The sequence below is a fragment of the Mytilus galloprovincialis genome, chromosome 8, assembly GCF_965363235.1.
Source record: "Mytilus galloprovincialis chromosome 8, xbMytGall1.hap1.1, whole genome shotgun sequence".
Taxonomy (NCBI): domain Eukaryota; kingdom Metazoa; phylum Mollusca; class Bivalvia; order Mytilida; family Mytilidae; genus Mytilus; species Mytilus galloprovincialis.
The window spans coordinates 67,729,286-67,753,863 of NC_134845.1; the positions used below are offsets into that span (position 1 = coordinate 67,729,286).

General features: G+C 35.3%; 1 long non-coding RNA gene across 1 annotated transcript; it reads left to right on the top strand.

The window, feature by feature from the left end:
• The first annotated feature begins 3,270 nt into the window (after nucleotides 1–3,270).
• Nucleotides 3,271–21,446, top strand: LOC143043485 (uncharacterized). Its single transcript, XR_012968421.1, has 3 exons — nucleotides 3,271–3,401; nucleotides 4,514–4,621; nucleotides 21,294–21,446. It is a non-coding gene; the product is annotated as an uncharacterized LOC143043485 (long non-coding RNA).
• Nucleotides 21,447–24,578: the final 3,132 nt, after the last annotated feature.

Below are 24,578 nucleotides of genomic sequence, written 5' to 3' on the forward strand. Positions count from 1 at the left end.
CATCTGACAGACGCACCACCAAACGGTGTATTTAGGATTTGCTATATACACGGGTCATAATCACAGGGTTGACACTACTAAATTCCATCATTGTGACTGAGTATATAATGCACCAACTATTGACATTTATACCCTTTTTTATATTTCTAATATAATGTTATAATTTTGATATTCACCCCCCCCCCCCCCCCCCCCCCCAAAAAAAAATATCCTGTTGTCCGGTGAAGTATTCTGAAAACTGATTCATTCAAAGAATATCCTAATTAAATAAACAGGCTTCGGATTTCCACCAATATGATAGATCATATAGAAAACGTGTCCCTAACTGATCTGATTTTATTATAGCTAAAGCATATGGTACAATTTTGCATGTTAAGGGTCTTTTAAAGTTTGTCCCAAGAGGTGATTTCCCTCCTGTAACCAGTGGAAATGTTAGAAAGACCAAGATTTGACCTCTAGTAATGTCATGAGAAGAGCATCAATTCATGCATGTATATATAGGCAATTGGCAGCCAGTTTGATAAATCCGAACTCCCTAAAGATCATAATTTAGAGAAGAATAATAGTGTTGTTCTCTCCTGCTACAGCTTTTTGTGTACCTTTTGAGGTTATTTCGTTGTCAGCAATATAACAGTACATGTGTTTTTATAGTATCTTATCAAATTAGACATTTTCAGATATTGTCTCTCCTACAAATACAGCTTATTTCTTTGTAACATCAGACTACAATAGTGAATACCTTACCAATAAGACATAAATATAGAAGATGCAGAGGCATTCAAGAACAGCCTCACATCTAGAGTAGTCACCCAACAAACATTTAATTTTAATTTCACATGTAAATTGAGTTTTTAGTGAGCACCATATCGAATGCCTTAATAAGAACTTGCGTGATGGTTCTTCGACTCTTGGAATTTCAACGATGTAGATGAGGTCATGAACAAATAAAAGATGAAAACTTCGCATGATATGGCATCTTCAAAGTCAGGAACCAGATGTTCAGTGCCGTGGTTCATAATTGGTTTCTAAGTTGAACTTCTAGTCAGTCAGTGAGGTATTGTGGGTCCTTTATTGAGCACTTCCTGTGATTGGAATCGAGAACAGGGTAATGTAATGTTCTGTCCTGTGTGTTTAATATTTGATTTTATGTAAATGTCATGATGATTTATTTGTCTAGATTGTATGGAACACCAATAGTGTGCATAATAAGACAGTTTTGGCATTCCATAATTGTAATATATGTGTATGTAATCATTTGGAATTACTCAGACTTTTAATCTGTTATGGAATAAAACCACGTCTTCGTAGCTCCATTTATGTCTCAGACTATGTTAAATTCAGCAATATCGAGCATTCATACAGCTAGTTTGCCTCCTATTCAAATAGTCCTGCTATGTCAAAACTTTATCTTATTGTGACTTGTGCTGAAAACTTATACCTTTGATTGCATATTTAAAAGTATGATTTGGATCGTACTGTTTCCCCGAAGTTTAGAAGTATAAAAAGGTACTTTTGATATTAACAGTAGGTCGAAGATGCTCTTATGCTACATGTAGTATCTTAATTTCATACTTTCAGAAATTTTCCACAGGGGATGTAGTGATTACAAGTCCATAAGGGACTTATCATTTTTTATCTGGGAGGGGGGCTGGTCATGTTTTTTCTGTATGTGGAAAAGGGGGGTTGAAGGTTTTTTTTAAATTCAAAGTGGGGGAACAATATTTTTTGGGACAAGGAAATAAGTAGTTCACATACTTCAAGAAACAAAATGTCAAGAAGAACATTACAACAGTCAAATCAAAATATATTTTTTTAACACCATTGATATTCAATTAAGTAAGACATCACAAGACATTGGTGATGTAGGAAGCTACCATTTTGTGTTTTTTGTCGATATAAAATGCATTGGTTTTGTTATTATCAGCTTGAGAGAATAAGTATACAAAAATGTATTTAAAATTAGAACGAAATCTACAGCAATTTGTGAAATTTTTTGACCAAAATTATAAATCACGCCACATCATGAAAGAATATAGTGTAGAGTAATAAATTCTCCAATAAATGATTAAATATTTTTCTACTCTGCATACAAACAGTTGAATATTGATACAAACGATGATTCTGAGACCATGAACAACACTAATGACCACTAATGTATCTTTTTGTTTTTGTGACAATAAATGAGTAATTGAACTGTTCAAGCTGAAAGCATGAACTATCCATTTAAAAGTTTAGCGATTCAATGGAGGTTTCAAAAAGGCCTTACGTAAAACTTAAGTTTTAGCAGCGTTCAAGAGAGGGACATATAGTAGATCCCTCTTAGTAAATAATGTGTTGTTCCTGCTTCAAAAAGTTTACTTTTTAATGTATATTTTTACAGAGCTACTTAGGATCAAGTTTTCTTTAATAGCCCAATATAGGAAATCAGACACACAAAAAAACCAGAAAAAGCTACGCAAAGCACTGGCTTGCTCTACCTACTAAAATTCATGGAAGAGTCCTATTTCAAGGCAATTTTCCCTCAAATATGTTTTTGGACTCAATCAATAATTTTTTTCAATATTTTCGTGAAATAAAATGATAAGTGTTTTGCATGTTAAAATTTTGGCATGTTTAATAGAGGGGGGGGGGTTATAATTTTATTAATGTTTTACTAAGGGGGAACAACACTAAATAAACCCTTTACATGTTTATACCGCAGTCTCACTAGACCACGATCGCACTACGATCTGTGAAAAAAATGCAAATTTTGATGATCGTAGTACGATCGTGTAGATCGCAGTAAGGTCGTATCACGGTCGTGGTGAGGTCTTCAAGATCGTGATGAGCGTGGCCAACTTTGAACACGGGGGATCAATCAAAAATAGTGAAATATTATGGGGGGATCAAGAAATTTTGTATGTATGATTTCAAAATGACCAGTCCCCATTTTAAGGTACAAAAAGGTAGGCACTTAAAGTTAACCATCGAGAGACGTTAACCACCGAGAGTCGGTTTTTAGACCCGCCCAGTGCACCTAAGCACGCCTACTTTTGGAGCTCTTTAGTATGAAGATAAGAAAAATATACGAAATTACGGAACTGTATACCCTGTTTTATCCTTGTTGTTGGTGTTTCTTGCGCATGCGCACAAAGCACGGTGATAGTTACGGTTACTGACTCAGGAACCTTGTATATTATATACGTTTAATAAACTGGATCCTTGTTGTGTTCAGTTATCGATACACTACGATGGAATTACGGACCAGTTTAACATAAACATGGTAAATAGATAGACAGCTGATAATCATAATTGATTAAGAAATAACCTGGAGAAGAAATGAGTTAACTATTGATTACAACAGAGACGAGAATGCCATCGTGTTTGTTCTGCTAAAAAAAGCAGGAACATTGGAGTTTATGGTTAGATTTTAAATATTTATTGTCTCCAAACTGGGTAAATTTGATATAGTAACACCCCCCCCCTTTTTTTTTAAATAACTCGAGAACCACACATCTCGCTCGCTTAACAAAGTAACAATAAGAAATAATTATTGTTAGTTTCAAGAATAATTAATCGTCAAAACTTATCCCCTCCCCGACATCAAAGGAAGTTAAATGTATTATCCCAAAATTAGACCAAATTTTTATGATATAAGGACGTCTTGACAGGCTATTATTTTATTTTGTTTTGTTGGGGTTTATTTTGCTTTGACGTCTTCCTCCTGTATGAAAAAAAACATAATAGACCCCCCCCCCTTTTTCCCCATAATATAGCTTTTTAAGAAGTCATAACTATTTGGACTACCCCTGAATATATTTCAGACAGACTCTTCTCTAAAAAAATGTAAACATGATTTGAGAGAAATCTTTGGAATAGTTTTTTAAATGATTTAATTATGTCATGTATATAATTGACATTAACATAGTTATAAACTGAGACTACTAGTATAACACATAGTGTTATAGTAGTCTCAGATATAAACTTTCCATTGTATTGACCAATATGACTAACTCATATGCTCTTTCCCATAAATGTCACAATATCAATATATTACAGTAAAACTGATAGTTTGATGACATTGTTTAAGACTTTTGATCTCAGGTCAGCCTACACTGAGTTTAAAACTGTAATTTATTCATTAAAACAGTTCAAGACATGTACCTTCTGAAATGTGATTCCATCAAAATTAAACCTAAGGCATAACATACTTAGTGTGCAGAAAGTGCCACCAAATAAATACTGATTTGTAAAATTAGATGATGATATTTGTGAAGTCAAAGATATTATAGCTAGTTATAACTGGTTTTAGATATAAATCTGAGTAAAAGGTTGATTTATATGTGCTCTTTCATGTTTAGATTATAATTTAAATTTAATCTTTTGAAGTTTTTTTTATAATATTAAGACATTAAAATCACAATTATTTATTTATACACAAAAAAATAATTTTTGTCCTTTTTTAGTTGAATGACTGTACACAAACATTATACACACATAATTTTGATAATTCTGTAATGTTTTTTTTCTATAGCCCCAGAATGTGACAAAAGACTTATTAATCCAGATTTACAAAAAATAGAAATAGTTCAGCTACCATAAGACTGCTATGACAAAAAATTTGCAGTTTCCAGAATTTGAGGTAGAGTATAGTTAGGAATAGTTTGATTATGCAGATGCTTAGTTTGCCATAAACAATTATGCCCTTGATACAAAAGCAGAGGAAACAAAAAAGTATGAAAATAGTTGAAAAAAGCAATCATTATTACCTAGTCATATACTGTAAATAGAAAAAGAGAAAAGCACTGGTTATGATTTGGTATTTTTAATAGCATTATCATTTGTCCATAACTTGGAATATATACTGGATTGAGCTTGACATTTATTTAATATCATTGACACATGGTTGCAAGAAATGAAAGATGGTAATTTAAACCTAGCAATTTTATTAAGATTTAAAAAAAAGCTTTTGATTTGGTAGAATATGACTTTCTTTGTTTAAAGCTCGACATGTATGGATTTAGTGAGACTACTGTTAGTTTTTTTAAGTCGTACCTGAATAACAAAAGGTATACATTTGTAATGTTAACTCTGAACAACAACATGTAAAATTTGGTGTTCCCCAATGTTCTATACCTTGTCCTCTATTGTTTGTGCTATTTATAAATGACCTTCCCTTATGCATTAAAAATTGTGAAACAGACCTATATCGTTGTATATGCTGATGACACCACTATTCATAAATCAGGGGGAAACATCTAGAAAATATAAATGATGATGTTCAAGAAGATTTATACAGGGTTGAAGAGTGGTGTAAAATGAATAACATGTTCATAGATGAAAATGAAACAAAATGTTTGATTACTGGAAAAAAGCAGAAACTATTCAGACTTTTCAACCAAACTTGATAATAAATTAAAGTATTACAAAATTCTTCATGTGAAAAAATATTAGTTTCAAAATTGACAGCCCACTAAGTAACTGGAGAAATCAAATTGACCAAGGTTGTGCTAATATATCATCCAGAATATACCATCTTTCTTAAATACATTTTTTTTTATATAACTGCAAGAGAACATAATACAATGGGTGTTCTGCCCCTAATTGACTACTGTTGTATTATTTGGGATGAATGTAAAAATTGAGGGATAACAAGAATTTTAAAAATCCAAAAAAAGGGCAGCATGATAAATTCTAGATGCAGATCTGTTATCCCTCTTGGTATATAGGAGCACTATATTCTATGTTAACCTCCGCCAGTAGGTATAAACAAATACTGTTGATAGACGGTATATGGGAGCACTATATTGTATGTTAACCACCGACGGTAGGTATAGACAAATAATGTTGATAGACAGTACATAGGAGCACTATATTGTATGTTAACCACCGACGGTAGGTATAGACAAATACTGTTGATAGACGGTATATAGAAGCACTATATTGTATGTTAACCAACGACGGTAGGTATAGACATATACTGTTGATAGATGGTATATAGGAGCACTATATTGTATGTTAACTACCGACAGTAAGTATAGACAAATACTGTTGATAGACGGTATATGGGAGCACTATATTGTATGTTAACCACCGACGGTAGGTATAGACAAATACTGGTGATAGACGGTATATAGGAGCACTATATTGTATGTTAACCACTGACGGTAGGTATAGCCAAATACTGTTGATAGACGGTATATAGGAGCACTATATCTTATGTTAACCACCGACCGTAGGTATAGACAAATACTGGTTATAGACGGTATATAGGAGCCACTACCGACAGTAGGTATAGACAAATACTGTTGATAGACGGTATCAAAGAGCACTATATTGTATGTTAACCAGCGACGGTAGGTATAGACAAATACTGTTGATAAAGGGTATATATAAGATCACTTTATTGTATGTTAACTACCGACAGTAGGTATAGACAAATACTGTTGATAGACGGTATATAGGAGCACTATATTGTATGTTAACCATCGACGGTAGGTATAGACAAATACTGTTGATAGATGGTATATAGGAGCACTATATTGTATGTTAACTACCGACGGTAGGTATAGACAAATACTGTTGATAGACAGTATATAGGAGCACTATATTATATGTTAACTACCGACAGTAGGTATAGAAACATACTGTTGATACAAGGTATATAGGAGCACTATATTGTATGTTAACTACCGACGGTAGGTATAGACAAATACTGTTGATAGACGGTATATTGGAGCACTATTTTGTATGTTAACCACCGACGGTAGGTATAGACATATACTGTTGATAGATGGTATATAGGAGCACTATATTGTATGTTAACTACCGACAGTAGGTATAGACAAATACTGTTGATAGACGGTTTATGGGAGCACTATATTGTATGTTAACCACCGACGGTACGTATAGACAAATTCTGTTGATAGACGGTATATAGGAGCACTATATTGTATGTTAACCACCGACGGTAGGTATAGACAAATACTGTTGATAGACGGTATATAGGAGCACTATATTGTATGTTAACCACCGACGGTAGGTATAGACAAATACTGTTGATAGACGGTATATACATGTAGGAGCACTATATTGTATGTTAACTACCGACACTAGGTATAGACAAATACTGTTGATAGATGGTATATAGGAGCACTATATTGTATGTTAACTACCGACAGTAGGTATAGACAAATACTGTTGATAGACGGTTTATGGGAGCACTATATTGTATGTTAACCACCGACGGTACGTATAGACAAATTCTGTTGATAGACGGTATATAGGAGCACTATATTGTATGTTAACCACCGACGGTAGGTATAGACAAATACTGTTGATAGACGGTATATATATAGGAGCACTATATTGTATGTTAACCACCGACGGTAGGTATAGACAAATACGGTTGATAGACGTTTATGGGAGCACTATATTGTATGTTAACCACCGACGGTAGGTATAGACATATACTGTTGATAGACGGGATATAGAAGCACTATATTGAATGTTAAATACCGACAGTAGGTATAGACAAATACTGTTGATAGACGGTTTATGGGAGCACTATATTGTATGTTAACCACCGACGGTAGGTATAGGCATATACTGTTGATAGACGGTATATAGGAGCACTATATTGTATGTTAACCACTGACGGTAGGTATAGACAAATACTGTTGATCGACGGTATATAGGAGCACTATATTGTATGTTAACTACCGACGGTAGGTATAGACAAATACTGTTGATAGACGGTATTTAGGAGCACTATATTGTATGTTAACTACCGACAGTAGGTATAGACAAATACTGTTGATAGACGGTATATGGGAGCACTATGTTGTATGTTAACCACCGGCGGTAGGTATAGACAAATACTGTTGATAGACGGTATATACATTGTAGGAGCACTATATTGTATGTTAACCACCGACGGTAGGTATAGACAAATACTGTTGATAGACGGTATATAGAAGCATTATATTGTATGTTAACTACCGACAGTAGGTATAGACATATACTGTTGATAGATGGTATATAGGAGCACTATATTGTATGTTAACCACTGACGGTAGGTATAGCCAAATACTGTTGATAGACGGTATATAGGAGCACTATATCTTATGTTAACCACCGACGGTAGGTATAGACAAATACTGGTGATAGACGGTATATAGGAGCAACTACCGACAGTAGGAATAGCCAGATACTGTTGATAGACGGTATCAAAGAGCACTATATTGTATGTAAACCAGCGACGGTAGGTATAGACAAATACTGTTGATAAACAGTATATAGGAGCATTATATTGTATGTTAACCACTGACGGTAGGTATAGACATATACTGTTGATAGATGGTATATAGGAGCACTATATTGTATGTTAACTACCGACAGTAGGTATAGACAAATACTGTTGATAGACGGTTTATGGGAGCACTATATTGTATGTTAACCACCGACGGTAGGTATAGACAAATACTGTTGATAGACGGTATATGGGAGCACTATGTTGTATGTTAACCACCGACGGTAGGTATAGACAAATACTGTTGATAGACGGTATATACATTGTAGGAGCACTATATTGTATGTTAACCACCGACGGTAGGTATAGACAAATACAGTTGATAGACGGTATATAGAAGCACTATTTTGTATGTTAACCACCGACAGTAGGTATAGACAAATATTGTTGATAGACGGTATATAGGAGCATTATATTCTATGTTAACCACCGACGGTAGGTATAGACATATACTGTTGATAGACGGTATATAGGAGCACTATATTGCATGTTAACAACCGACGGTAGGTATAGACAAATACTGTTGATAGATGGTATATAGGAGCACTAAATTGTATGTTAACTACCGACGGTCGATATAGTCAAATACTGTTGATAGACAGTATATAGGAGCACTATATTGTATCTTAACTACCGACAGTAGGTATAGACACATACTGTTGATACACGGTATATAGGAGCACTATATTGTATGTTAACTACCGACGGTAGGTATAGACAAATACTGTTGATAGACTATATGGGAGCACTATATTGTATGTTAACCACCGACGGTAGGTATAGACATATACTGTTGATAGATGGTATATAGTAGCACTATATTGTATGTTAACTACCGACGGTAGGTATAGACGAATACTGTTGATAGACGGTATATAGGAGCACTATATTGTATGTTAACAACCGACGGTAGGTATAGACAAATACTGTTGATAGATGGTATATAGGAGCACTAAATTGTATGTTAACTACCGACGGTAGGTATAAACAAATACTGTTGATAGACAGTATATAGGAGCACTATATTGTATGTTAACTACCGACAGTAGGTATAGACAAATACTGTTGATACACGGTATATAGGAGCACTATATTGTATGTTAACTACCGACAGTAGGTATAAACAAATACTGTTGATAGACGGTATATAGGAGCACTATATTGTATGTTAACCACCGACGGTAGGTATAGACAAATACTGTTCATAGATGGTATATAGGAGCACTATATTGTATGTTAACTACCGACGGTAGGTATAGTCAAATACTGTTGATAGACAGTATATAGGAGCACTATATTGTATGTTAACTACCGACAGTAGGTATAGACACATACTGTTGATAGACGGTATATAGGAGCACTATATTGTATGTTAACTACCGACGGTAGGTATAGACAAATACTGTTGATAGACTGTATATGGGAGCACTTAACCACCGACGGTAGGTATAGACATATACTGTTGATAGATGGTATATAGGAGCATTATATTGTATGTTAACTACCGACAGTAGGTATAGACAAATACTGTTGATACACGGTATATAGGAGCACTATATTGTATGTTAACTACCGACGGTAGGTATAGACAAATACTGTTGATAGACGGTATATAGGAGCACTATATTGTATGTTAACTACCGACAGTAAGTATAGACAAATACTGTTGATAGACGGTATATGGGAGCACTATATTGTATGTTAACCACCGACGGTAGGTATAGACAAATACTGGTGATAGACGGTATATAGGAGCACTATATTGTATGTTAACCACTGACGGTAGGTATAGCCAAATACTGTTGATAGACGGTATATAGGAGCACTATATCTTATGTTAACCACCGACCGTAGGTATAGACAAATACTGGTTATAGACGGTATATAGGAGCCACTACCGACAGTAGGTATAGACAAATACTGTTGATAGACGGTATCAAAGAGCACTATATTGTATGTTAACCAGCGACGGTAGGTATAGACAAATACTGTTGATAAAGGGTATATATAAGATCACTTTATTGTATGTTAACTACCGACAGTAGGTATAGACAAATACTGTTGATAGACGGTATATAGGAGCACTATATTGTATGTTAACCATCGACGGTAGGTATAGACAAATACTGTTGATAGATGGTATATAGGAGCACTATATTGTATGTTAACTACCGACGGTAGGTATAGACAAATACTGTTGATAGACAGTATATAGGAGCACTATATTATATGTTAACTACCGACAGTAGGTATAGAAACATACTGTTGATACAAGGTATATAGGAGCACTATATTGTATGTTAACTACCGACGGTAGGTATAGACAAATACTGTTGATAGACGGTATATTGGAGCACTATTTTGTATGTTAACCACCGACGGTAGGTATAGACATATACTGTTGATAGATGGTATATAGGAGCACTATATTGTATGTTAACTACCGACAGTAGGTATAGACAAATACTGTTGATAGACGGTTTATGGGAGCACTATATTGTATGTTAACCACCGACGGTACGTATAGACAAATTCTGTTGATAGACGGTATATAGGAGCACTATATTGTATGTTAACCACCGACGGTAGGTATAGACAAATACTGTTGATAGACGGTATATAGGAGCACTATATTGTATGTTAACCACCGACGGTAGGTATAGACAAATACTGTTGATAGACGGTATATACATGTAGGAGCACTATATTGTATGTTAACTACCGACACTAGGTATAGACAAATACTGTTGATAGACGGTATATGGGAACACCATATTGTATGTTAACCACCGACGGTAGGTATAGACAAATACTGTTGATAGACGGTATATATATAGGAGCACTATATTGTATGTTAACCACCGACGGTAGGTATAGACAAATACGGTTGATAGACGTTTATGGGAGCACTATATTGTATGTTAACCACCGACGGTAGGTATAGACATATACTGTTGATAGACGGGATATAGAAGCACTATATTGAATGTTAAATACCGACAGTAGGTATAGACAAATACTGTTGATAGACGGTTTATGGGAGCACTATATTGTATGTTAACCACCGACGGTAGGTATAGGCATATACTGTTGATAGACGGTATATAGGAGCACTATATTGTATGTTAACCACTGACGGTAGGTATAGACAAATACTGTTGATCGACGGTATATAGGAGCACTATATTGTATGTTAACTACCGACGGTAGGTATAGACAAATACTGTTGATAGACGGTATTTAGGAGCACTATATTGTATGTTAACTACCGACAGTAGGTATAGACAAATACTGTTGATAGACGGTATATGGGAGCACTATGTTGTATGTTAACCACCGGCGGTAGGTATAGACAAATACTGTTGATAGACGGTATATACATTGTAGGAGCACTATATTGTATGTTAACCACCGACGGTAGGTATAGACAAATACTGTTGATAGACGGTATATAGAAGCATTATATTGTATGTTAACTACCGACAGTAGGTATAGACATATACTGTTGATAGATGGTATATAGGAGCACTATATTGTATGTTAACCACTGACGGTAGGTATAGCCAAATACTGTTGATAGACGGTATATAGGAGCACTATATCTTATGTTAACCACCGACGGTAGGTATAGACAAATACTGGTGATAGACGATATATAGGAGCAACTACCGACAGTAGGAATAGCCAGATACTGTTGATAGACGGTATCAAAGAGCACTATATTGTATGTAAACCAGCGACGGTAGGTATAGACAAATACTGTTGATAAACAGTATATAGGAGCATTATATTGTATGTTAACCACTGACGGTAGGTATAGACATATACTGTTGATAGATGGTATATAGGAGCACTATATTGTATGTTAACTACCGACAGTAGGTATAGACAAATACTGTTGATAGACGGTTTATGGGAGCACTATATTGTATGTTAACCACCGACGGTAGGTATAGACAAATACTGTTGATAGACGGTATATGGGAGCACTATGTTGTATGTTAACCACCGACGGTAGGTATAGACAAATACTGTTGATAGACGGTATATACATTGTAGGAGCACTATATTGTATGTTAACCACCGACGGTAGGTATAGACAAATACTGTTGATAGACGGTATATAGAAGCACTATTTTGTATGTTAACCACCGACAGTAGGTATAGACAAATATTGTTGATAGACGGTATATAGGAGCATTATATTCTATGTTAACCACCGACGGTAGGTATAGACATATACTGTTGATAGACGGTATATAGGAGCACTATATTGCATGTTAACAACCGACGGTAGGTATAGACAAATACTGTTGATAGATGGTATATAGGAGCACTAAATTGTATGTTAACTACCGACGGTCGATATAGTCAAATACTGTTGATAGACAGTATATAGGAGCACTATATTGTATCTTAACTACCGACAGTAGGTATAGACACATACTGTTGATACACGGTATATAGGAGCACTATATTGTATGTTAACTACCGACGGTAGGTATAGACAAATACTGTTGATAGACTATATGGGAGCACTATATTGTATGTTAACCACCGACGGTAGGTATAGACATATACTGTTGATAGATGGTATATAGTAGCACTATATTGTATGTTAACTACCGACGGTAGGTATAGACGAATACTGTTGATAGACGGTATATAGGAGCACTATATTGTATGTTAACAACCGACGGTAGGTATAGACAAATATTGTTGATAGATGGTATATAGGAGCACTAAATTGTATGTTAACTACCGACGGTAGGTATAAACAAATACTGTTGATAGACAGTATATAGGAGCACTATATTGTATGTTAACTACCGACAGTAGGTATAGACAAATACTGTTGATACACGGTATATAGGAGCACTATATTGTATGTTAACTACCGACAGTAGGTATAAACAAATACTGTTGATAGACGGTATATAGGAGCACTATATTGTATGTTAACCACCGACGGTAGGTATAGACAAATACTGTTCATAGATGGTATATAGGAGCACTATATTGTATGTTAACTACCGACGGTAGGTATAGTCAAATACTGTTGATAGACAGTATATAGGAGCACTATATTGTATGTTAACTACCGACAGTAGGTATAGACACATACTGTTGATAGACGGTATATAGGAGCACTATATTGTATGTTAACTACCGACGGTAGGTATAGACAAATACTGTTGATAGACTGTATATGGGAGCACTTAACCACCGACGGTAGGTATAGACATATACTGTTGATAGATGGTATATAGGAGCATTATATTGTATGTTAACTACCGACAGTAGGTATAGACAAATACTGTTGATACACGGTATATAGGAGCACTATATTGTATGTTAACTACCGACGGTAGGTATAGACAAATACTGTTGATAGACGGTATATAGGAGCACTATATTGTATGTTAACCACCGACGGTAGGTATAGACAAATACTGGTGATAGACGGTATATAGGAGCACTTTATTGCATGTTAACCACCGACGGTAGGTATAGACAAATACTGTTGATGGACGGTGCAAATGAGTACTATATCGTATCAGGGATGATTCCACTATATAGTTTAGGGCCGCTTAACGGCCCTTAAATCGGCCAGCGGCCCCAAAAAAATGTTTGTGAATATAAATTCCCAATTCAGGAAAATAAAATAAAAATCGGTAATTCCGGAAAAGTTTCCGTCACCGATTACGGCAACTATAATTTTTCATAGTTTGTCGTCAAACGTAGTAAAAACTGGATAAGAATGATGACTACGATTGCATTTTATTAACAACGATTTAATTATGTCAACATGAGGTAAACAATTTCAGCAGCCGGATTCAATTGATTAAAATGTTATGGGATAATTTGATCTCGTAAAAGTAGATCGCTCAGCAGGTTGATCAAAAACATGCTTTTTGTCAAGATGGGTGTCACAGCAGACCTCGGCAAAGAGCAAATTAAAAATTTGGTGTAACATTGATGAATAAATTTTAATGCGCGCAGATCTCAGATTGCCCAATAGAGCCGGTTATATTTTTGTTGAAAATAATGTTGATGATAGACCATTCATGAAATGACCACCGGATTAAGTATAAGATATCTCATATGATTAAGATAGCTTTTAAAAATGAAATTATATAAGATATCTCATATATTAAATGAGATATCTTATATAAATCTTATATATCATACAAATCTTATACATTATATAAGATATCTAATATATTTTGAGATAATTTGAAATTCGAATAAATAGCTAAACGGCTTGCCATAGGTTTATGTTAGCTGGTATATATATATGTTTTTGTAATAGGCATCGTTTACCAAAGTTAAGATGATAGTGAATCATGTGCAAGGATATTCATGTATTACAACTTCCCTGGTCTGAATCCAATAACTTCTTCAATCAGTGTACAGGCGAAACTTAATACATACATTGGCATGACACGGGTTATGTTCTTCTCATATATGTTATGATGGTATGATACTAAACCCCTAACGGGAAGGATTGTGCCTGATGTTCATATGATGAAATCATAATCTTTCAGTCAGTTTAATTGAAGTCTGGAGCTGGCATGTCAGTTAACTGCTAGTAGTCTGTTGTTATTTATGTATTATTGTCATTTTGTTTATTTTCTTTAGTTACATCTTCTGACATCAGACTCGGACTTCTCTTGAACTGAATTTTAATGTGCGTATTGTTATGCGTTTACTTTTCTACATTGGTTAGAGGTATAGGGGGAGGGTTGAGATCTCACAAACATGTTTAACCCCGCCGCGTTTTTGCGCCTGTCCCAAGTCAGGAGCCCCTAGCCTTTGTTAGTCTTGTATTATTTTAATTTTAGTTTCTTGTGTACCATTTGGAAATTAGTATGGCGTTCATTATCACTGGACTAGTATATATTTGTTTAGGGGCCAGCTGAAGGACGCCTCAAGGTGCGGGAATTTCTCGCTACATTGAAGACCTGTTGGTGACCCTCTGCTGTTGTTTTTTATTTGGTCGGGTTGTTGTCTCTTTGACACATTCCCCATTTCCATTCTCAATTTTATTTTCTGTTTTTACGGTATAATGATATTATTTCGTCTTAGATTGTATGCTTAAAAAATTCCCAATTGGTATAAAAATTCCCAAATTGATGTTTAAGGGACCCATTTGAAAACACCTGGAATCATCCCTACGTATGTTAACCACCGACGGTAGGTATAGACAAATACTGTTGATAGACGGTATATAGGAGCACTATATTGTATGTTAACTACCGACGGTAGGTATAGACAAATACTGTTGATAGACGGTATATAGGAGCACTATATTGTATGTTAACTACCGACAGTAGGTTTAGACAAATACTGTTGATAGACGGTATATAGGAGCACTATATTGTATGTTAACAACCGACGGTAGGTATAGACAAATACTGTTGATAGATGGTATATAGGAGCACTAAATTGTATGTTAACTACCGACGGTAGGTATAGACAAATACTGTTGATAGACAGTATATAGGAGCACTATATTGTATGTTAACTACCGACAGTAGGTATAGACAAATACTGTTGATACACGGTATATAGGAGCACTATATTGTATGTTAACTACCGACAGTAGGTATAGACAAATACTGTTGATAGACGGTATATAGGAGCACTATATTGTATGTTAACCGCCGACGGTAGGTATAGACAAATACTGGTGATAGACGGTATATAGGAGCACTTTATTGCATGTTAACCACCGACGGTAGGTATAGACATATACTGTTGATAGATGGTATATAGGAGCACTATATTGTATGTTAACTACCGACGGTAGGTATAGACAAATACTGTTGATAGACGGTATATAGGAGCACTATATTGTATGTTAACTACCGACAGTAGGTATAGACAAATACTGTTGATAGACGGTAAATAGGAGCACTATATTGAATGTTAACAACCGACGGTAGCTATATAGGTATAGACAAATACTGTTGATAGATGGTATATAGGAGCACTATATTGTATGTTAACTACCGACAGTAGGTATAGACAAATACTGTTGATAGACAGTATATAGGAGCACTATATTGTATGTTAACCACCGACGGTAGGTATAGACAAATACTGGTGATAGACGGTATATAGGAGAACTTTATTGCATGTTAACCACCGACGGTAGGTATAGACATATACTGTTGATAGATGGTATATAGGAGCACTATATTGTATGTTAACTACCGACGGTAGGTATAGACAAATACTGTTGATAGACGGTATATAGGAGCACTATATTGTATGTTAACTACCGACAGTAGGTATAGACAAATACTGTTGATAGACGGTATATAGGAGCACTATATTGTATGTTAACAACCGACGGTAGGTATAGACAAATACTGTTGATAGATGGTATATAGGAGCACTAAATTGTATGTTAACTACCGACGGTAGGTATAGACAAATACTGTTGATAGACAGTATATAGGAGCACTATATTGTATGTTAACTACCGACGGTAGGTATAGACAAATACTGTTGATAGACTGTATATGGGAGCACTATATTGTATGTTAACCACCGACGGTAGGTATAGACATATACTGTTGATAGATTGTATATAGGAGCACTATATTGTATGTTAACTACCGACGGTAGGTATAGACAAATACTGTTGATAGACGGTATATAGGAGCACTATATTGTATGTTAACTACCGACAGTAGGTATAGACAAATACTGTTGATAGACGGTATATAGGAGCACTATATTGTATGTTAACAACCGACGGTAGGTATAGACAAATACTGTTGATAGATGGTATATAGGAGCATTAATTGTATGTTAACTACCGACGGTAGGTATAGACAAATACTGTTGATAGACAGTATATAGGAGCACTATATTGTATGTTAACTACCGACGGTAGGTATAGACAAATACTGTTGATAGACTGTATATGGGAGCACTATATTGTATGTTAACCACCGACGGTAGGTATAGACATATACTGTTGATAGATGGTATATAGGAGCACTATATTGTATGTTAACTACCGACGGTAGGTATAGACAAATACTGTTGATAGACGGTATATAGGAGCACTATATTGTATGTTAACTACCGACAGTAGGTATAGACAAATACTGTTGATAGACGGTATATAGGAGCACTATATTGTATGTTAACAACCGACGGTAGGTATAGACAAATACTGTTGATAGATGGTATATAGGAGCACTAAATTGTATGTTAAATACCGACGGTAGGTATAGACAAATACTGTTGATAGACGGTATATAGGAGCACTATATTGTATGTTAACCACCGACGGTAGGTAAAGACAAATACTGTTCATAGATGGTATATAGGAGCACTATATTGTATGTTAACTACCGACGGTCGATATAGTCAAATACTGTTGATAGACAGTATATAGGAGCACTATATTGTATGTTAACAACCGACGGTAGGTATAGACAAATACTGTTGATAGACGGTATATAGGAGCACTATATTGTATGTTAACCGCCGACGGTAGGTATAGACAAATACTGGTGATAGACGGTATATAGGAGCACTTTATTGCATGTTAACCACCGACGGTAGGTATAGACATATACTGTTGATAGATGGTATATAGGAGCACTATATTGTATGTTAACTACCGACGGTAGGTATAGACAAATACTGTTGATAGACGGTATATAGGAGCACTATATTGTATGTTAACTACCGACAGTAGGTATAGACAAATACTGTTGATAGACGGTATATAGGAGCACTATATTGTATGTTAACAACCGACGGTAGGTATAGACAAATACTGTTGATAGATGGTATATAGGAGCACTATATTGTATGTTAACTACCGACAGTAGGTATAGACAAATACTGTTGATAGACAGTATATAGGAGCACTATATTGTATGTTAACCACCGACGGTAGGTATAGACAAATACTGGTGATAGACGGTATATAGGAGCACTTTATTGCATGTTAACCACCGACGGTAGGTATAGACATATACTGTTGATAGATGGTATAAAGGAGCACTATATTGTATGTTAACTACCGACGGTAGGTATAGACAAATACTGTTGATAGACGGTATATAGGAGCACTATATTGTATGTTAACTACCGACAGTAGGTATAGACAAATACTGTTGATAGACGGTATATAGGAGCACTATATTGTATGTTAACAACCGACGGTAGGTATAGACAAATACTGTTGATAGACGGTATATAGGAGCACTAAATTGTATGTTAACTACCGACGGTAGGTATAGACAAATACTGTTGATAGACAGTATATAGGAGCACTATATTGTATGTTAACTACCGACGGTAGGTATAGACAAATACTGTTGATAGACTGTATATGGGAGCACTATATTGTATGTTAACCACCGACGGTAGGTATAGACATATACTGTTGATAGATGGTATATAGGAGCACTATATTGTATGTTAACTACCGACGGTAGGTATAGACAAATACTGTTGATAGACGGTATATAGGAGCACTATATTGTATGTTAACTACCGACAGTAGGTATAGACAAATACTGTTGATAGACGGTATATAGGAGCACTATATTGTATGTTAACAACCGACGGTAGGTATAGACAAATACTGTTGATAGATGGTATATAGGAGCACTAAATTGTATGTTAAATACCGACGGTAGGTATAGACAAATACTGTTGATAGACGGTATATAGGAGCACTATATTGTATGTTAACCACCGACGGTAGGTAAAGACAAATACTGTTCATAGATGGTATATAGGAGCACTATATTGTATGTTAACTACCGACGGTCGATATAGTCAAATACTGTTGATAGACAGTATATAGGAGCACTATATTGTATGTTAACAACCGACGGTAGGTATAGACAAATACTGTTGATAGACGGTATATAGGAGCACTATATTGTATGTTAACCGCCGACGGTAGGTATAGACAAATACTGGTGATAGACGGTATATAGGAGCACTTTATTGCATGTTAACCACCGACGGTAGGTATAGACATATACTGTTGATAGATGGTATATAGGAGCACTATATTGTATGTTAACTACCGACGGTAGGTATAGACAAATACTGTTGATAGACGGTATATAGGAGCACTATATTGTATGTTAACTACCGACAGTAGGTATAGACAAATACTGTTGATAGACGGTATATAGGAGCACTATATTGTATGTTAACAACCGACGGTAGGTATAGACAAATACTGTTGATAGATGGTATATAGGAGCACTATATTGTATGTTAACTACCGACAGTAGGTATAGACAAATACTGTTGATAGACAGTATATAGGAGCACTATATTGTATGTTAACCACCGACGGTAGGTATAGACAAATACTGGTGATAGACGGTATATAGGAGCACTTTATTGCATGTTAACCACCGACGGTAGGTATAGACATATACTGTTGATAGATGGTATAAAGGAGCACTATATTGTATGTTAACTACCGACGGTAGGTATAGACAAATACTGTTGATAGACGGTATATAGGAGCACTATATTGTATGTTAACTACCGACAGTAGGTATAGACAAATACTGTTGATAGACGGTATATAGGAGCACTATATTGTATGTTAACAACCGACGGTAGGTATAGACAAATACTGTTGATAGACGGTATATAGGAGCACTAAATTGTATGTTAACTACCGACGGTAGGTATAGACAAATACTGTTGATAGACAGTATATAGGAGCACTATATTGTATGTTAACTACCGACGGTAGGTATAGACAAATACTGTTGATAGACTGTATATGGGAGCACTATATTGTATGTTAACCACCGACGGTAGGTATAGACATATACTGTTGATAGATGGTATATAGGAGCACTATATTGTATGTTAACTACCGACGGTAGGTATAGACAAATACTGTTGATAGACGGTATATAGGAGCACTATATTGTATGTTAACTACCGACAGTAGGTATAGACAAATACTGTTGATAGACGGTATATAGGAGCACTATATTGTATGTTAACAACCGACGGTAGGTATAGACAAATACTGTTGATAGATGGTATATAGGAGCACTAAATTGTATGTTAACTACCGACGGTAGGTATAGACAAATACTGTTGATAGACAGTATATAGGAGCACTATATTGTATGTTAACTACCGACGGTAGGTATAGACAAATACTGTTGATAGACTGTATATGGGAGCACTATATTGTATGTTAACCACCGACGGTAGGTATAGACATATACTGTTGATAGATGGTATATAGGAGCACTATATTGTATGTTAACTACCGACAGTAGGTATAGACAAATACTGTTGATATACAGTATATAGGAGCACTATATTGTGTGTTTACTACCGACAGTAGGTATAGACACATACTGTTGATACACGGTATATAGGAGCACTATATTGTATGTTAACTACCGACGGTAGGTATAGACAAATACTGTTGATAGACTGTATATAGGAGCACTATATTGTATGTTAACCACCGACGGTAGGTATAGACAAATACTGGTGATAGACGGTATATAGGAGCACTTTATTGCATGTTAACCACCGACGGTAGGTATAGACAAATACTGTTGATGGACGGTGCAAAGGAGTACTATATCGTATGTTAACCACCGACGGTAGGTATAGACAAATACTGTTGATAGACGGTATATAGGAGGACTGTATTGTATGTTAACCACCGACGGTAGGTATAGACAAATACTGTTGATATACGGTATATAGGAGTATTGTATTTTATGTCAAACATCGACGATAGGTATGGAGAAAATCCGACAAATACTGTATACAGACAGTGTATAGAAGTACTGTATTGTATGGTAAACACTGACGGTTGGTATGGACAATTTCTGTATCATGCATCAATTGTAAATAATTATTAATGTGGAGATCTGGTCTAATTTATCATTTTCTCTATTACATGCATGATAACTGCAACAATTGAATTGAAATAAAAGTGATAATATTTCTATTGTAGGTTATCAAGATTTAGTGTTTCCATACAAGTGACAAAGATTGAACAACAAAAACATCTCAAACTTTACAGGACAGAGTAGACTATTTTCACTGTGCTTAGTTTTGTCTTTATGTCTAAATTATGATACCTTTGAAAAAACCAATAAAATATGGAATAACATTTATTTCTATCTTATAAAGTGGAGTCATTGAAAACATAAGAATATATTGCTATCATATATGCAGATCAGCAGCCCATACATTTGCTATAGCACATAAATATGGGACCAATAATTTCAAGTTGCCTTTTAAAAAAGACCTTATTAATGTTATGCGAGATACCACCAAAGACCACTAGGTGTTGATCAAATGATATTGTAAATAAGAGGGTTGTCCAAAATATTTCCAACAGCTGTTTGATATACACTACCTTAATCAAACCACAATGGTAAAAAAACAGTTTTGGTCAGTCTTAAAAGAAGCAAATATAATTTAGAAAAAGTGCAAGCTGTTGATAAAAACTACAAATAACTGCCAGTCCTAAATGTGGGTGGAGATTACCATTTAGCACAAATGAGTTTCTGGACTAAAGAAAGTAATTTCGGCACAAACCGATTATACCCTTTCAAAAACTATGTGTAGTCCCTTTTATAATAGTGGCAGATTATCTTTCTATCTAGAGTATCTATGACAACTAACTGCTGCTCCTAGTGACGTTAGTCTTTGGTTTTTGAAAAGATTGGATATATTGTCACAATTCTTTTCTAAGGTACCGGTCTGATAAACAGGAAGTAGCCAGATTAGATACTAAATATATGCACACTGAAATATAGTCCCTTAAAATTCCCATGGCTGTGTACATGTTCAGATACGAACTATGAAAATTTTGTTTATATCTTTAGAGAAGTAAAATCAAGTATGTATGTCTTTAGTTTTGTCAAATTACTGTCTTGTTTTGTCCTGTTATTAGGTAACAGTACTGATACAATACTGTAAACTTACGGAGATGTGGTATGATTGCCAATGAGACGCCTACATGTATCCACTCAAGTTCAAATAAAGTGGATGTAAGCAGTTATATGCAACCATACAGCCTTCAACAATGAGAAAAATCATATCAAATAAGTAGACCCTTGTAAATAGGTGTTGATCAAATGATATTGTAAATAAGAGGGTTGTATATTTCATGACGGTATAATACTAAACCCCTAACAGGAGGGATTGTGCCTGATATTCATATGATGAAGACATAATCTTTCAATCAGTTTAATTAAGGTCTGGTTCTGGCATGTCAATAACTGCTAGTAGTCTGTTGTTATTTATGTATTATTGTCATTTTGATTTTGATTATTTTCTTTTGTTTCATATTCTGACATCGGACTCGGACTTCTCTTAAACTGAGTTTTACTGTGCGTATTGTTACGCGTTTGTTTATTCTACATTGGCTACAGGTATAGGGGAGGGTTGAGATCTCAAAAAACATGTTTAATCCCGCCGCAATTCTGCGCCTGTCCCAAGTTAGGAGCCTCTGACCTTTGTTAGTCTTGTATGATATATAATTTTAGTTTCTTGTGTATAATTCGGAGCTTAGTATGACGTCCATTATCACTGAACTAGTATACATATTTGTTTAGGGGCCAGCTGACGGACACCTCCGTGTGCGGGAGTTTCTCGCTACATTGAAGATCTATCGGTGGCCTTCGGCTGTTGTCTGCTCTATGGTCGGGTTGTTGTCTCCTTGACACATTCCCCATTTCCATACTCAATTTTATAGTATGATTTACATCTGCAATAATCACGAAACAATCAGAGACAAGTTTGGGTCTAAATCAGTATGTCCCACATAATCAAATTGACCGAAGAGAAAGGCGAAAGATACTAAAGGCTTATTCAAACACATAAGTCAATAATAAACTGACAAAACCACGGCAAAAAAAAGAGAAAGATTAAAAAACAAACAACAGAATGCAAAACACAACAAAGAACATCACAGACTGAACAAAACGAACCTCGCCAAAAAACTGGTGTGACCAAATGACTCATTTATCTCAGCCTTACATTATTTAGCAGACCCTTTATTATACCAAACCAAACAAAGTTCTTTATGGTACAATGTTTTTGATCCATCGGTCTGTCAGTCCTGTTCTCGTTATTGCAACTCCTCTGAAACCACATAACAGAGTTTTATAAATCTTTGTAGATAATGAGGAAATTATGAAATTATCAATTCATTGATTTCCTATATACTCCTACAACAGTTTGTCATAAAATCTGTCTAAAGACCACAACAGAGTTTCATGAATTTTTTAGATAGTTAGGACATGCTATGTAAATGTGCATATTGGCAGAAAATCATGATTAATTTTTTTATGCCCCACCTACGATAGTAAATGGGCATTAGTTTTCCGGTCTATGCGTCTGCTCCTTCGTCCGTTTTCTCGCTTCAGGTTAAATGTTTTAGTCAAGGTAGTTTTTGTTGAAGGTCAGGTCCAATAAACTTGAAACTTAGTACATATGTTTCCAATAATATGTTTTTGTCTAAGCTTAATGCCAAAGAAGGTTTTTTTCCCCTATTTCACGGTCCACTGAACAAAGAAAATGATAGGGCAAGTAGGGAACGGTGTACGATGGACACATTCTTGTTTTTGTCGAGCCTGCGACTTTTGTCGCAGAAAGCTCGACATAGGAATGGTGATCCGGCGGCGGCGGCGACAGCGTTAGTTCACTTCTTAAAAGCTTTATATTTTAGACGGCGAATGACCTGGATGCTCCATACTTTAAATGCAGATGCCTTAAGTTTGGAAGTTTCCGTCTGTCACATGTCCATTGTCCTTGAACTCATTTTCATGGTTCAGTGACTACTTGAAAAAAAGTTAAAGTTTTTTGTAATTTCTCTCATATAATGGGTAACTATGTTTAGTATTTGCGTACCTTGGTCAGCATGCCCATCAGACAGTTTTCACTTGACCTCGCCATCATTTCATGGATCAATGAAAAGGGTTAAGTTTTTGGTGGTCAAGTCTATATCTCAGATATTATATGAAATATGTCTTGTATATTTGGTGTATGGAAGGATTGTAAGGTGTACATGTCCAACTGACAGGTGTCATCTGATCTTGACCTCATTTCCTTGGTTCAATGGTCAAATTTAAGCTTTTGAGTTTTGTTCGTTTTTTCCAATACTATATGCAATAGGTCAACTGTATTTGGTGTCTGGAAATATCTTATGATGTCAGCCTCGCAAGTCTCATTTGACCTTGACCTCATTTTCGAGGTTCATTGTTCAGTGTTTAGTTTTTGTGCCAAG